Here is a 13773-nt window from a genome sequence, read left to right as displayed (position 1 = left end):
ATTCAGCGTCTCTGAAAAAAGTGGGTGCATCTGATTTTTAATAAATAAATCAATAAAATAATGCCAACTAGCCTTGCTTGCCTCTACTGGTGGTTGGCTCTCACTGCGGTATTGTATCACTTCCTGTTCCGGAGCACAGCGGTGTTTTTCTGTATCTGTTAGCTGTTTAATCTGCGCAGTTAGATTGATCTAGTTATCTAGATTACGATTTGTTTCCCATTGTAATCTTTACGTGCCTTAACTAAAGCACTCCTTCTGCTGAATCACCTCTAAATTATTTACACATTATTCACTTTGCGTGTTTTTAGGAATCCCCTAGCTTAGCGTAGCTACTAGCTCTTAGCCGATTTAGCATGGCAGCTTCTCCTGTCTCTCCCGCACTTTTCTGCTCTGGGTGTGAAATGTTTAGTTATTCCTCGGCCTCCTTTAGCAGTAATGGTACTTGTAATAAGTGTAGCTTATTCGTAGCTTTGGAGGCCAGGCTGGGCGAATTGGAGACTCGGCTCCGCACCGTGGAAAATTCTACAGCTAGCCAGGCCCCTGTAGTCGGTGCGGACCAAGGTAGCTTAGCCGCCGTTAGTTTCCCCCTGGCAGATCCCGAGCAGCCGGGAAAGCAGGCCGACTGGGTGACTGTGAGGAGGAAGCGTAGCCCTAAACAGAAGCCCCGTGTACACCGCCAACCCGTTCACATCTCTAACCGTTTTTCCCCACTCGACGACACACCCGCCGAGGATCAAACTCTGGTTATTGGCGACTCTGTTTTGCGAAATGTGAAGTTAGCGACACCAGCAACCATAGTCAATTGTCTTCCGGGGGCCAGAGCAGGCGACATTGAAGGAAATTTGAAACTGCTGGCTAAGGCTAAGCGTAAATTTGGTAAGATTGTAATTCATGTCAGCAGTAATGACACCCGGTTACGCCAATCGGAGGTCACTAAAATTAACATTAAATCGGTGTGTAACTTTGCAAAAACAATATCGGACTCTGTAGTTTTCTCTGGGCCCCTCCCCAATCAGACCGGGAGTGACATGTTTAGCCGCATGTTCTCCTTGAATTGCTGGCTGTCTGAGTGGTGTCCAAAAAATGAGGTGGGCTTCATTGATAATTGGCAAAGCTTCTGGGGAAAACCTGGTCTTGTTAGGAGAGACGGCATCCATCCCACTTTGGATGGAGCAGCTCTCATTTCTAGAAATCTGGCCAATTTTCTTAAATCCTCCAAACCGTGACTATCCAGGGTTGGGACCAGGAAGCAGAGTTGTAGTCTTACACACCTCTCTGCAGCTTCTCTCCCCCTGCCATCCCCTCATTACCCCATCCCCGTAGAGACGGTGCCTGCTCCCAGACTACCAATAACCAGCAAAAATCTATTTAAGCATAAAAATTCAAAAAGAAAAAATAATATAGCACCTTCAACTGCACCACAGACTAAAACAGTTAAATGTGGTCTATTAAACATTAGGTCTCTCTCTTCTAAGTCCCTGTTGGTAAATTATATAATAATTGATCAACATATTGATTTATTCTGCCTTACAGAAACCTGGTTACAGCAGGATGAATATGTTAGTTTAAATGAGTCAACACCCCCGAGTCACACTAACTGTCAGAATGCTCGTAGCACGGGCCGGGGCGGAGGATTAGCAGCAATCTTCCATTCCAGCTTATTAATTAATCAAAAACCCAGACAGAGCTTTAATTCATTTGAAAGCTTGTCTCTTAGTCTTGTCCATCCAAATTGGAAGTCCCAAAAAACAGTTTTATTTGTTATTATCTATCGTCCACCTGGTCGTTACTGTGAGTTTCTCTGTGAATTTTCAGACCTTTTGTCTGACTTAGTGCTTAGCTCAGATAAGATAATTATAGTGGGCAATTTTAACATCCACACAGATGCTGAGAATGACAGCCTCAACAATGCATTTAATCTATTATTAGACTCTATTGGCTTTGCTCAAAAAGTAAATGAGTCCACCCACCACTTTAATCATATCTTAGATCTTGTTCTTACTTATGGTATGGAAATAGAAGACTTAACAGTATTCCCTGAAAACTCCCTTCTGTCTGATCATTTCTTAATAACATTTACATTTACTCTGATGGACTACCCAGCAGTGGGGAATAAGTTTCAATACACTAGAAGTCTTTCAGAAAGTGCTGTAACTAGGTTTAAGGATATGATTCCTTCTTTATGTTCTCTAATGCCATATACCAACACAGTGCAGAGTAGCTACCTAAACTCTGTAAGTGAGATAGAGTATCTCGTCAATAGTTTTACATCCTCATTGAAGACAACTTTGGATGCTGTAGCTCCTCTAAAAAAGAGAGCTTTAAATCAGAAGTGCCTGACTCCGTGGTATAACTCACAAACTCGTAGCTTAAAGCAGATAACCCGTAAGTTGGAGAGGAAATGGCGTCTCACTAATTTAGAAGATCTTCACTTAGCCTGGAAAAAGAGTCTGTTGCTCTATAAAAAAAGCCCTCCGTAAAGCTAGGACATCTTTCTACTCATCACTAATTGAAGAAAATAAGAACAACCCCAGGTTTCTTTTCAGCACTGTAGCCAGGCTGACAAAGAGTCAGAGCTCTATTGAGCTGAGTATTCCATTAACTTTAACTAGTAATGACTTCATGACTTTCTTTGCTAACAAAATTTTAACTATTAGAGAAAAAATTACTCATAACCATCCCAAAGACGTATCGTTATCTTTGGCTGCTTTCAGTGATGCCGGTATTTGGTTAGACTCTTTCTCTCAGATTGTTCTGTCTGAGTTATTTTCATTAGTTACTTCATCCAAACCATCAACATGTTTATTAGACCCCATTCCTACCAGGCTGCTCAAGGAAGCCCTACCATTATTTAATGCTTCGATCTTAAATATGATCAATCTATCTTTGTTAGTTGGCTATGTACCACAGGCTTTTAAGGTGGCAGTAATTAAACCATTACTTAAAAAGCCATCACTTGACCCAGCTATCTTAGCTAATTATAGGCCAATCTCCAACCTTCCTTTTCTCTCAAAAATTCTTGAAAGGGTAGTTGTAAAACAGCTAACTGATCATCTGCAGAGGAATGGTCTATTTGAAGAGTTTCAGTCAGGTTTTAGAATTCATCATAGTACAGAAACAGCATTAGTGAAGGTTACAAATGATCTTCTTATGGCCTCGGACAGTGGACTCATCTCTGTGCTTGTTCTGTTAGACCTCAGTGCTGCTTTTGATACTGTTGACCATAAAATTTTATTACAGAGATTAGAGCATGCCATAGGTATTAAAGGCACTGCGCTGCGGTGGTTTGAATCATATTTGTCTAATAGATTACAATTTGTTCATGTAAATGGGGAATCTTCTTCACAGACTAAAGTTAATTATGGAGTTCCACAAGGTTCTGTGCTAGGACCAATTTTATTCACTTTATACATGCTTCCCTTAGGCAGTATTATTAGACAGTATTGCTTAAATTTTCATTGTTACGCAGATGATACCCCGCTTTATCTATCCATGAAGCCAGAGGACACACACCAATTAGCTAAACTGCAGGATTGTCTTACAGACATAAAGACATGGATGACCTCTAATTTCCTGCTTTTAAACTCAGATAAAACTGAAGTTATTGTACTTGGCCCCACAAATCTTAGAAACATGGTGTCTAACCAGATCCTTACTGTGGATGGCATTACCCTGACCTCTAGTAATACTGTGAGAAATCTTGGAGTCATTTTTGATCAGGATATGTCATTCAAAGTGCATATTAAACAAATATGTAGGACTGCTTTTTTGCATTTACGCAATATCTCTAAAATCAGAAAGGTCTTGTCTCAGAGTGATGCTGAAAAACTAATTCATGCATTTATTTCCTCTAGGCTGGACTATTGTAATTCATTATTATCAGGTTGTCCTAAAAGTTCCCTAAAAAGCCTTCAGTTAATTCAAAATGCTGCAGCTAGAGTACTGACGGGGACTAGAAGGAGAGAGCATATCTCACCCATATTGGCCTCTCTTCATTGGCTTCCTGTTAATTCTAGAATAGAATTTAAAATTCTTCTTCTTACTTATAAGGTTTTGAATAATCAGGTCCCATCTTATCTTAGGGACCTCGTAGTACCATATCACCCCAATAGAGCGCTTCGCTCTCAGACTGCAGGCTTACTTATAGTTCCTAGGGTTTGTAAGAGTAGAATGGGAGGCAGAGCCTTCAGCTTTCAGGCTCCTCTCCTGTGGAACCAGCTCCCAATTTAGATCAGGGAGACAGACACCCTCTCTACTTTTAAGATTAGGCTTAAAACTTTCCTTTTTGCTAAAGCTTATAGTTAGGGCTGGATCAGGTGACCCTGAACCATCCCTTAGTTATGCTGCTATAGACGTAGACTGCTGGGGGGTTCCCATGATGCACTGTTTCTTTCTCTTTTTGCTCTGTATGCACCACTCTGCATTTAATCATTAGTGATCGATCTCTGCTCCCCTCCACAGCATGTCTTTTTCCTGGTTCTCTCCCTCAGCCCCAACCAGTCCCAGCAGAAGACTGCCCCTCCCTGAGCCTGGTTCTGCTGGAGGTTTCTTCCTGTTAAAAGGGAGTTTTTCCTTCCCACTGTAGCCAAGTGCTTGCTCACAGGGGGTCGTATTGACCGTTGGGGTTTTACATAATTATTGTATGGCCTTGCCTTACAATATAAAGCGCCTTGGGGCAACTGTTTGTTGTGATTTGGCGCTATATAAAAAAATTGATTGATTGATTGATTGATAGTGGCCGTGAAGCTGTGAGTAATGATGTAACGAACAACAGCTGCAGTGGGCAAAGTTTCTCCAATCAGAGGCATGGAAGCCTACAACTTTGGCATTGTCATAAGTATCTACACTGCTTCCCCCACTAGTTTTTGAGACTGTGTATTGTAGTCAGACAAATCAGTATTCCAGATCTTTTTTCACTAGAAATGGAATGTGTGTGCTCCGGACCAAACACACAAAAGGACCATTTGGATTGTTATCAACAACAAGTCCAAAAGCCAGGGTCTGTTGTGCTATGGAGTTGTGCCAGTGTCGTGGCTGGCACCATTAATGCAGAAATGCACACTGAAATTTCAGCGCAACATAAGCTGCCTTGAAGACGACATCTTTTCCGTGCATGCCCAAACAAACCAATGCACACATTGCAAAGGCATGGCTGCTGAGGAAGTGGATATGGGTACTGGACTGGCCTAGTTGCTGCTCCAACCTGTCCCCAGCAGAGAATATATGGATAATCATGAAAAGAAAAATGCAACAACAACAACTGTTGCTCACCTTAAGATGTGTTTGTGGGAAGAATAGGACAAAATCACACTTGAAGCACTTCATCACTTGATGTCCTCAATGTTATATTGTTAATCTCACCCGGGTTGTATTGTAATATTGTCCCCTATAAAGTTCAAACCACTTCTCAATTTAAATTTATTCAAAGTCACAGTGAAAAACAGGCCTGGATTCTAAAGAACTCCCCTCTCACAGGAGGTCCATCCGTTCAGAACCTCGAACAAAGGACTAAAGCAGTTTTTATAAAACACAACATGGGTGTGGCAAAGACCTTATCTCGCACAATCCTTCCATTATTGATCCCCATGAGCATTAAAGGGAGTTCCAGGGACATATGATAATTTATATTGTAACTTGAATCTCTTTGTTCTAAGTGGTAAAATCGGTTCTGCCTAGTTCAACATGCACGTTTAGGCAAATAACAGACTACAAATATACCAAACTAAGAATATAACCATTTATGTAAAGTAATTACGTAATACCAAAACAAATAGTGAAGAATAAAAAATTATAAAATTATATAATATCTAACAATATCATCTTTTAAAAGTTATGAGAAGGACTGCCAACATTACAAAGTGGTACGAATCCTTTGATGACAAATAACATGAAATAGATGTTCTTTATTAGTGTTTTCTATGTCATCTCAACTTTTTCTGTTTTCGGGTTGTACATTAATCTTTTGTTTGAGTCATTAGGAATTCACTGACAGCAGAATTGGACTCGTAATATTAAGATTTGATTCATGTGTGAGGAGAGCCGTATCTTGACGGTAGTCGTTGATATAAATCAGTTTTGCTCGCTTCTCTGTTTTTAGTGCATTACCCAGACTGATCCTGAAACCAAGAACTTGTCTTCCTACAAGGAAAAATAACCTGTTAATCTGAAACTGCACCATAAAAAAAAGCACAAAGTTGACCAAACTCATAATTGTAACAGAAGTAATGGCAATAGATTTTTGAGTTTTGAGTTTTGAGGCCAACTGAAATTCTTAGGTTTTGGAACAGATTTAACAACTAATAATTTTTTTTCTTCAGATGACATAGTTTTGTTTGTTAAAGTCAAAATAATAAGTCTACATTTCCAAAATTGTTGCATAAACCTATAAAAGTAAGTTAGGGTATGTAACATTTTTAATTGCAGCTCAAAGAACGACAACCTCAGTTTACTGTTAACTCTTTTATCAAAAGTAAAAGAACAAATACTGGAAAAGCTTCTTTTCTTTTCTTTTCTTTTCCCGAGGCTTCCACTGGCAGTGATATTCTTGTCTCTTGGTCCTCACCCTTTTAGATCAAAGATGAGTGATCACAGAGTCATGCGATTGATGCACAGAGGTGATTGGCACCTTTGCAGTAGAACATATCTCCAAATCTATAGGTGTCTGGTTCTTCCCATCTTACTGTGTGGTTCTGACACGTGGACACTAACCACTGAACTGTCCTTGGTACTCTCTTTGGAGGATCTTTGGGTACTGCTGGAATACCTTTTTGGCAAACAAAGTACTAATTGCACTGTGAGGGAATGTCAGCTATGACATTTTGGTCATGTGGCGTCCTTCTCTTGGCTTAATCTGGCAGACAGGTGCCTCATTATTGAAGAATCCAGCAACTTGAAAGGGCCAAGACAATGGCCATGTCTCCTCTGGCAGTGATTGACAGATGGTTAGTTCTAAGAGGTGAAGATGGACCCGTCTACCTGGGTGGTTCCCATCTAGGATCCAAGGTGGTTCTGTAGTGTGGTGGATGAGGCACATGCCTTCCGGCCAGACCTTCCTAGTATTGCTCAGGCTGACCACAGTGTATAGATCTGCTTTGGGATTAAATTTTAAAATTCTAATGTTCCAGACAGTGAAACACGCAACTGCATACCTACAACTACACCAACAGAAAAATCACAAAGAAGCACAAGTACAGAGCATTTACCTCCATAACAGCCATAACTACTACTATTAAAAAAACCCTGCAATTTATTCAATAAATGTAGTTCAAATAACATGTAGGTTTTATGACTTTAAGGCCACATCCAGTCAAAACCACATGCGTTTGGAGACCCCATTGTAACCAAGGTGTGAAAATGTGCATGCACATAGTTGGTCACGCTCACAGAGAGTCTGACTGTTGAGGTTTGCTGAATGAAATTTAATTTGCTGACAGTATGAACCTCAGAAAATCCACAGCTGATGAAACTTCAATACCATGAGCCAAAATCAAGTCCAAGGTATTTCCTATACCTTTGGATATCTTGAATCCTTCAACTTCTCAGGTTTTTGCTACATTAAAAAGCTCTGCCAAGGATATGAAGGCAAGTTGCAGTTTGTTCTGGCATCCGTGAAGTGTTGCTGAGGCTCCTTGGCAGCACAGGCTGTCTCGGACCCTCAGCTCGAATGTCTCCACTGTAGAGATTGGAACTGAACGGATGAGGAGGGGCCACAGGATTCCGGGGAGAATACCATGCTGGTACACAAAGGTTTTGATCTTCCAAAGACAGGACAGAATGATGCACGACTTTCAGCTAGCCTTCCAACTCAGTGCACGTCATCTGGATGTCATATCTCTTAGTAAGCTGTCAAAAACCTTCCCTAAGATCTTTCCTGGCTTTTCCATGATGATTGGGATGACTTATGTCCATAATGTTCAAGTGAAACTGATTCTCCATCTTCTCTTTCTTCACTTTGCTGGTATGAAATGTACCATTGTACACTAAAATTTACATACCCATTTTTCAGAGAATATGAGTGACAACGCAAAGGTTTACACCCCCCTGTTTTTAATACCGTGTGCTGCCCACTTTAACCTGGGGTCTGAGGGCATTTTTTGGGCAGTTCACTCGCCTGGCATAAATGTTTATTATTGCTGTTAGAAGCTCACCCTGCATCCCACAATCAAGTAGTATGTCTGTTTTTTTCAGGACAACATGTACTTTCAAAATATATATGCTATAGTGGTGTTTTATATGTGTAATAAAGGTTTACAATCAGAAATAAGAAAGGAAAAAATAAAGCGGAAAATAATGTTCACACATATTTATTCAAAACATACAGGAAACTCTAATAAACAACTGTTTTGACACTTTATAAAGGTAGTTTGGAATCTTGTACAAAAGAATGTACAAAATAAACGGTCTAACAACAAATACAAATTCATATTTTGAACAATATAAACAAAATCGTCTTCATGCCACATCTCAAAGCAATTTCTGTCTGCTATTACACAAAGGGCCACATCACAAACTTTGCACTTCCATGGAGTTGACTGTTCTTTTTAGAGTGTGTTGTTGTGTGGGCCGCCAGAAGAGGAGGTACTGCTGGCCCACCGCCAGAGGGCGCCCTGCCTGAAGTGCGGGCTTCAGGCACGAGAGGGCGCTGCCGCCACGGACACAGCCGGGGGTGACAGCTGTCACTCATTATCTCATGACAGCTGTCACCCATCTACACTTCATCATACTACTCCATAAAACCCGGACGTCATCTCCACCTCGTTGCCGAGATATCATCGACCTGTGAAGGTAAACTCTCAGCCGTTCTGTTCGGTACCAAACGCACTTGTATTTGTGCTCTGAGTGTTTGCAGGAGTTTCTGTAGCTAGTTTCAGCTGGGTGCTGGGTTTTTTGGACTGTGTAGGAGTGACGCTCTTCACCCCTCACGCCAAAACGGATAAGTAGCTCTCAGGCTCTGCACAACTGTGTTACTGTGTTTGAGATGGAGGTGGAATCCCCACCATTGTTGTTACTGGGTGTGCACACACCCACATCTTATTGTTTCTGCTCCTCGCCAGCAATACCAGATCCGACATTCGGAGACGGTGGCCACCTGGGGACTCGGACTTGGCGGCTCCAGTATTCTCCAGGTTCGGTGGCGGAGGAAATCGTGTGGTTCCGGTTCTTCTCAGGACAGACGTCTTCTATCCTCAAGCCTGCCCACACGTCACCTTTGTGGAATAACTGTTTGCAAAATTCTGTATTCTTCTGTAATGTGGTTGTGCTCATTCACAACAGTAAAGCGTTCATATTCGACTCTTTCATTGTCCGTTCATTTACGCCCCCTGTTGTGGGTCCGTGTCACTACACTTTCCCAACAGGATATCTCGGCCACGCTACCATGGATCCCGAGGGGCGTCACCCATCTGTTGAAGAGCCAATGGAAGAGCAGGGTGCACAGGCGTCTGTAGGAGGCGTGATTGGTGAGTTGCATCAAATCCTCACCGCCTTTACCGCTCGGTTGGATCTGATGACCAAGCAAAACGTCATCCTTAATCGCAGGATGGAGGCTCTCACCGCACAGGTGGAAGCGCGCGCTCAGGGCGCTGCTGCAGCTCCTCCTCCTGCCGACCCAGTGCAGGATATAGACGTTCCACTGGTCGTTCAACGACCCCCCCCACCATCCCCTGAAGCATACATAAGTCCCCCAGAGCCGTACGGAGGTTGTGTGGAGACGTGCGCGGACTTTCTCATGCAGTGCTTGCTCGTCTTTGCACAATGTCTCGTAATGTACGCGTCTGACGCCAGTAAGGTGGGTTATGTAGTTAACTTGCTTCGTAGTGAGGCACGCGCTTGGGCTACAGCGCTTTGGGAGCAAAATTCATGGCTCCTTACCACTTATACTGGGTTTGTGAGGGAGTTCAGAACGGTTTTCGATCACCCTAACAGAGGAGAGACTGCTTCAACAGTGCTGCTGTCAATGAGACAGGGGCACCGGAGCGCAGTCGACTTCCGCATCGTGGCTGCGAGGTCCGGCTGGAATAACGTTGCGCTCCGCGTCGCCTTCATAAACGGACTGTCGTCAGTCCTGACGGAGCACCTGGTAGCGAAGGAAGAACCGCGAGATTTAGATGGGCTTATTGATCTCGTTATACGGTTAGACAATCGGTTGGAGGAACGCCATCGGGAGCGAGATGAAGGACGTGGCCAGGCACGCGCAGTCCCTCTCCCTTCCAGGTCCGAAAAGGTTCCGTCCTCCCCACACTCCACAGCCTCAACGCTCCGTGTGGCTACAGCTCCCCCTGCTGACGAAGCTATGGACACGAGCAGGGCCACATTTAGACCACCTAACAGACAGAGGAGGCTGGCCCGTGGGGATTGCTTTGTCTGCGGCTTGAGGGAGCATCTGCAGAGAGACTGCCCCAAGTGGTTAAACACCAACGCCCGCCCTTAGAAACTGGGCTTAGGGTGGGCCAAGACATTCATGTGGGACACACACATATTTCCACACGACTCCCAGTTACAATCCTGAGCGGGGATTTAACTCTTCAAGCCCCAGCACTGGTGGACATGGGGTCAGAAGGGAATCTGCTAGACAGCAGATGGGCTAGGGAGGTAGGGCTCCCTCTGGTGGTGCTCCCTTCGCCATTGCAGGTGCGGGCACTAGATGGCACCCTTCTCCCTTTAATCACGCACAAGACACAACCTGTAACTCTGGTGGTGTCTGGAAATCATCAGGAGGAGATCGAGTTTTTTGTGACTCCTTCTACCTCCCGAGTAATTTTGGGCTTCCCGTGGATGTTGAAACACAATCCCCGGATTGATTGGCTGTCTGGGGTGGTGGTTCAGTGGAGCGAAACCTGTCATCGGAAGTGTTTAGGTTCCTCGGTTCCTCCCGGTTTACAGGCTAAAGAGGAGGTCACAGGCCCTCCCAATGTGACGGCGATGCCGGTTGAGTACCACGATCTTGCTGACGTCTTCAGCAAGGATCTGGCACTCACCCTTCCCCCGCATCGTCCGTACGATTGTGCCATTGATTTGATTCCAGGCGTGGAGTTCCCGTCCAGCAGGCTGTACAACCTCTCACGACCTGAGCGCGAATCAATGGAGACCTACATCCGGGACTCATTAGCTGCTGGGCTGATCCGGAATTCCACCTCCCCGATGGGTGCAGGTTTCTTTTTTGTGGGCAAGAAAGATGGCGGACTCCGTCCATGCATTGATTACAGGGGGCTGAATGAAATCACGGTTCGCAATCGATACCCGTTGCCCTTGTTAGATTCCGTGTTCACCCCCTTGCATGGAGCCAAAATCTTTACAAAGTTGGATCTTAGGAATGCGTATCACCTGGTTTGGGTCCGGAAGGGAGACGAGTGGAAGACGGCATTTAGCACCCCATTAGGTCATTTTGAGTACCTGGTCATGCCGTTCGGCCTCACTAACGCCCCCGCGACGTTCCAAGCTTTGGTTAATGACGTCTTGCGGGACTTCCTGCACCGATTTGTCTTCGTATATCTGGACGATATACTCATCTTTTCTCCGGACCCTGAGACTCATGTACAGCATGTACGTCAGGTCCTGCAGCGGTTGTTGGAGAACCGGCTGTTTGTGAAGGGCGAGAAGTGCGAGTTCCACCGCACTTCTTTGTCCTTCCTGGGGTTTATCATCTCCTCCAACTCCGTCGCCCCTGATCCGGCCAAGGTTGCGGCGGTGAGAGATTGGCCCCAACCAACAAGCTGTAGGAAGCTGCAACAGTTCCTCGGCTTTGCAAATTTCTACAGGAGGTTCATTAAGGGCTACAGTCAGGTAGTTAGCCCCCTGACAACCCTGACCTCTCCAAAAGTCCCCTTCACCTGGTCGGATCGGTGCGAAGCCGCGTTCAAGGAGTTGAAACGACGGTTCTCGACTGCACCAGTTCTGGTGCAGCCCGACCCTAGCTGCCAGTTTGTGGTTGAAGTGGATGCCTCTGACTCAGGGATAGGAGCCGTGCTATCCCAGAGCGGAGAGACCGATAAGGTTCTTCACCCGTGTGTCTACTTTTCTCGCAGGTTGACCCCGGCTGAACGGAACTATGACGTTGGCAACTGAGAACTCCTTGCAGTGAAAGAGGCTCTTGAGGAGTGGAGACACCTGTTGGAGGGAGCGTCTGTGCCGTTCACGGTTTTCACTGACCATCGGAACCTGGAGTATATCAGGACCGCCAAGCGGCTGAACCCCAGGCAAGCCCACTGGTCACTGTTCTTCGGATGTTTTGACTTCCGGATCACCTATCGCCCCGGGACCAAGAACCAGAGATGGGATGCCTTGTCCCGGGTACATGAAGACGAAGTCAAAATTGAGCTGTCGGATCCACCGGAGCCCATCATTCCGGAGTCCACTATCATGGCCACCCTCACCTGGGACATGGAGAAGACCGTCCGGGAGGCCCTGGCACGGAGCCCGGATCCCGGAACTGGGCCGAAGAACCGACTTTACGTCCCACCAGAGGCCAGAGCTGCAGTCTTGGATTTCTGTCACGGTTCCAAGCTCTCATGTCATCCAGGGGTGCGAAGGACCGTGGCAGTTGTCCGGCAGCGCTTCTGGTGGGCGTCTATGGAGGCTGACGTCCGGGAGTATATCCAGGCCTGCACCACCTGTGCCAGGGGCAAGGCAGACCACAAAAGGTCCCAAGGACTTCTCCAGCCGCTTCCTGTGCCTCATCGCCCCTGGTCCCATATCGGCCTGGATTTCGTCACGGGCCTCCCGCCGTCCCAGGGCAACACCACCATCCTCATGATAGTGGACCGATTCTCCAAGGCGGACACTTCGTGGCCCTCCCGAAGCTCCCAACGGCCCAGGAGACAGCAGACCTCCTGGTCCACCACGTCGTCCGTCTGCATGGGATACCAAATGACGTAGTCTCGGATTGTGGTCCCCAGTTTTCCTCTCAAGTCTGGAGGAGTTTCTGCAGAGAACTGAGGGCCACCGTGAGCCTCTCGTCCGGGTACCACCCACAGACGAACGGACAGGCAAAACGGGCCAACCAAGAGTTGGAACAGACCCTCCGCTGTGTGACATCCCCGCACCCTACGGCCTGTTGTAACCATCTGGCCTGGATCGAGTATGCACATAACAGCCAGGTGTCTTCTGCCATCGGCCTCTTCCCATTTGAGGTGTGTCTAGGGTACCAGCCCCCATTGTTTCCCGTGGTGGAGGGAGAGGTCGGTGTGCCCTCGGTTCAGGCCCACCTGCGGAGGTACTGTCGGGTGTGGCGCACCGCCCGTTCTGCCTTGTTAAAGGCCCGGACGAGGGCTAAGGCCCATGCAGACCGCCGGCGGTTCCCGGCCCCTGCATACCAGCCCGGGCAGGAGGTGTGGTTATCAACGAAGGACATCCCCCTCCAAGTGGACTCTCCTAAGTTGAAAGACAGGTACATTGGACCATTTAAAATCCTCAAGATCCTCAGCCCTGCCACAGTGAAGCTCCAACTCCCGGCTTCACTGCGGATCCATCCGGTTTTCCATGTGTCCAGACTGAAACCACACCACACCTCACCCCTCTGTGCTCCTGGTCCGGCAGTGCGCCGGGTCCTGGACATTTGTCGAATGGGCCGGGGGTTCCAGTATTTGGTGGACTGGGAGGGGTATGGACCCGAAGAACGCTCCTGGGTGAAGAGGAGCTTCATCCTGGACCCGGCCCTCCTGGCCGATTTCTACCGCCGACACCCGGATAAACCTGGTCAGGCGCCAGGAGGCGCCCGTTGAGGAGGGGGTCCTGTTGTGTGGGCTGCCAGAAGAGGAGGTACTGCTGGCCCACCAC

Source organism: Thalassophryne amazonica, chromosome 21 (assembly GCF_902500255.1).
Source record: "Thalassophryne amazonica chromosome 21, fThaAma1.1, whole genome shotgun sequence".
Lineage (NCBI taxonomy): Eukaryota > Metazoa > Chordata > Actinopteri > Batrachoidiformes > Batrachoididae > Thalassophryne > Thalassophryne amazonica.
This window is presented reverse-complemented; position numbering follows the sequence as displayed.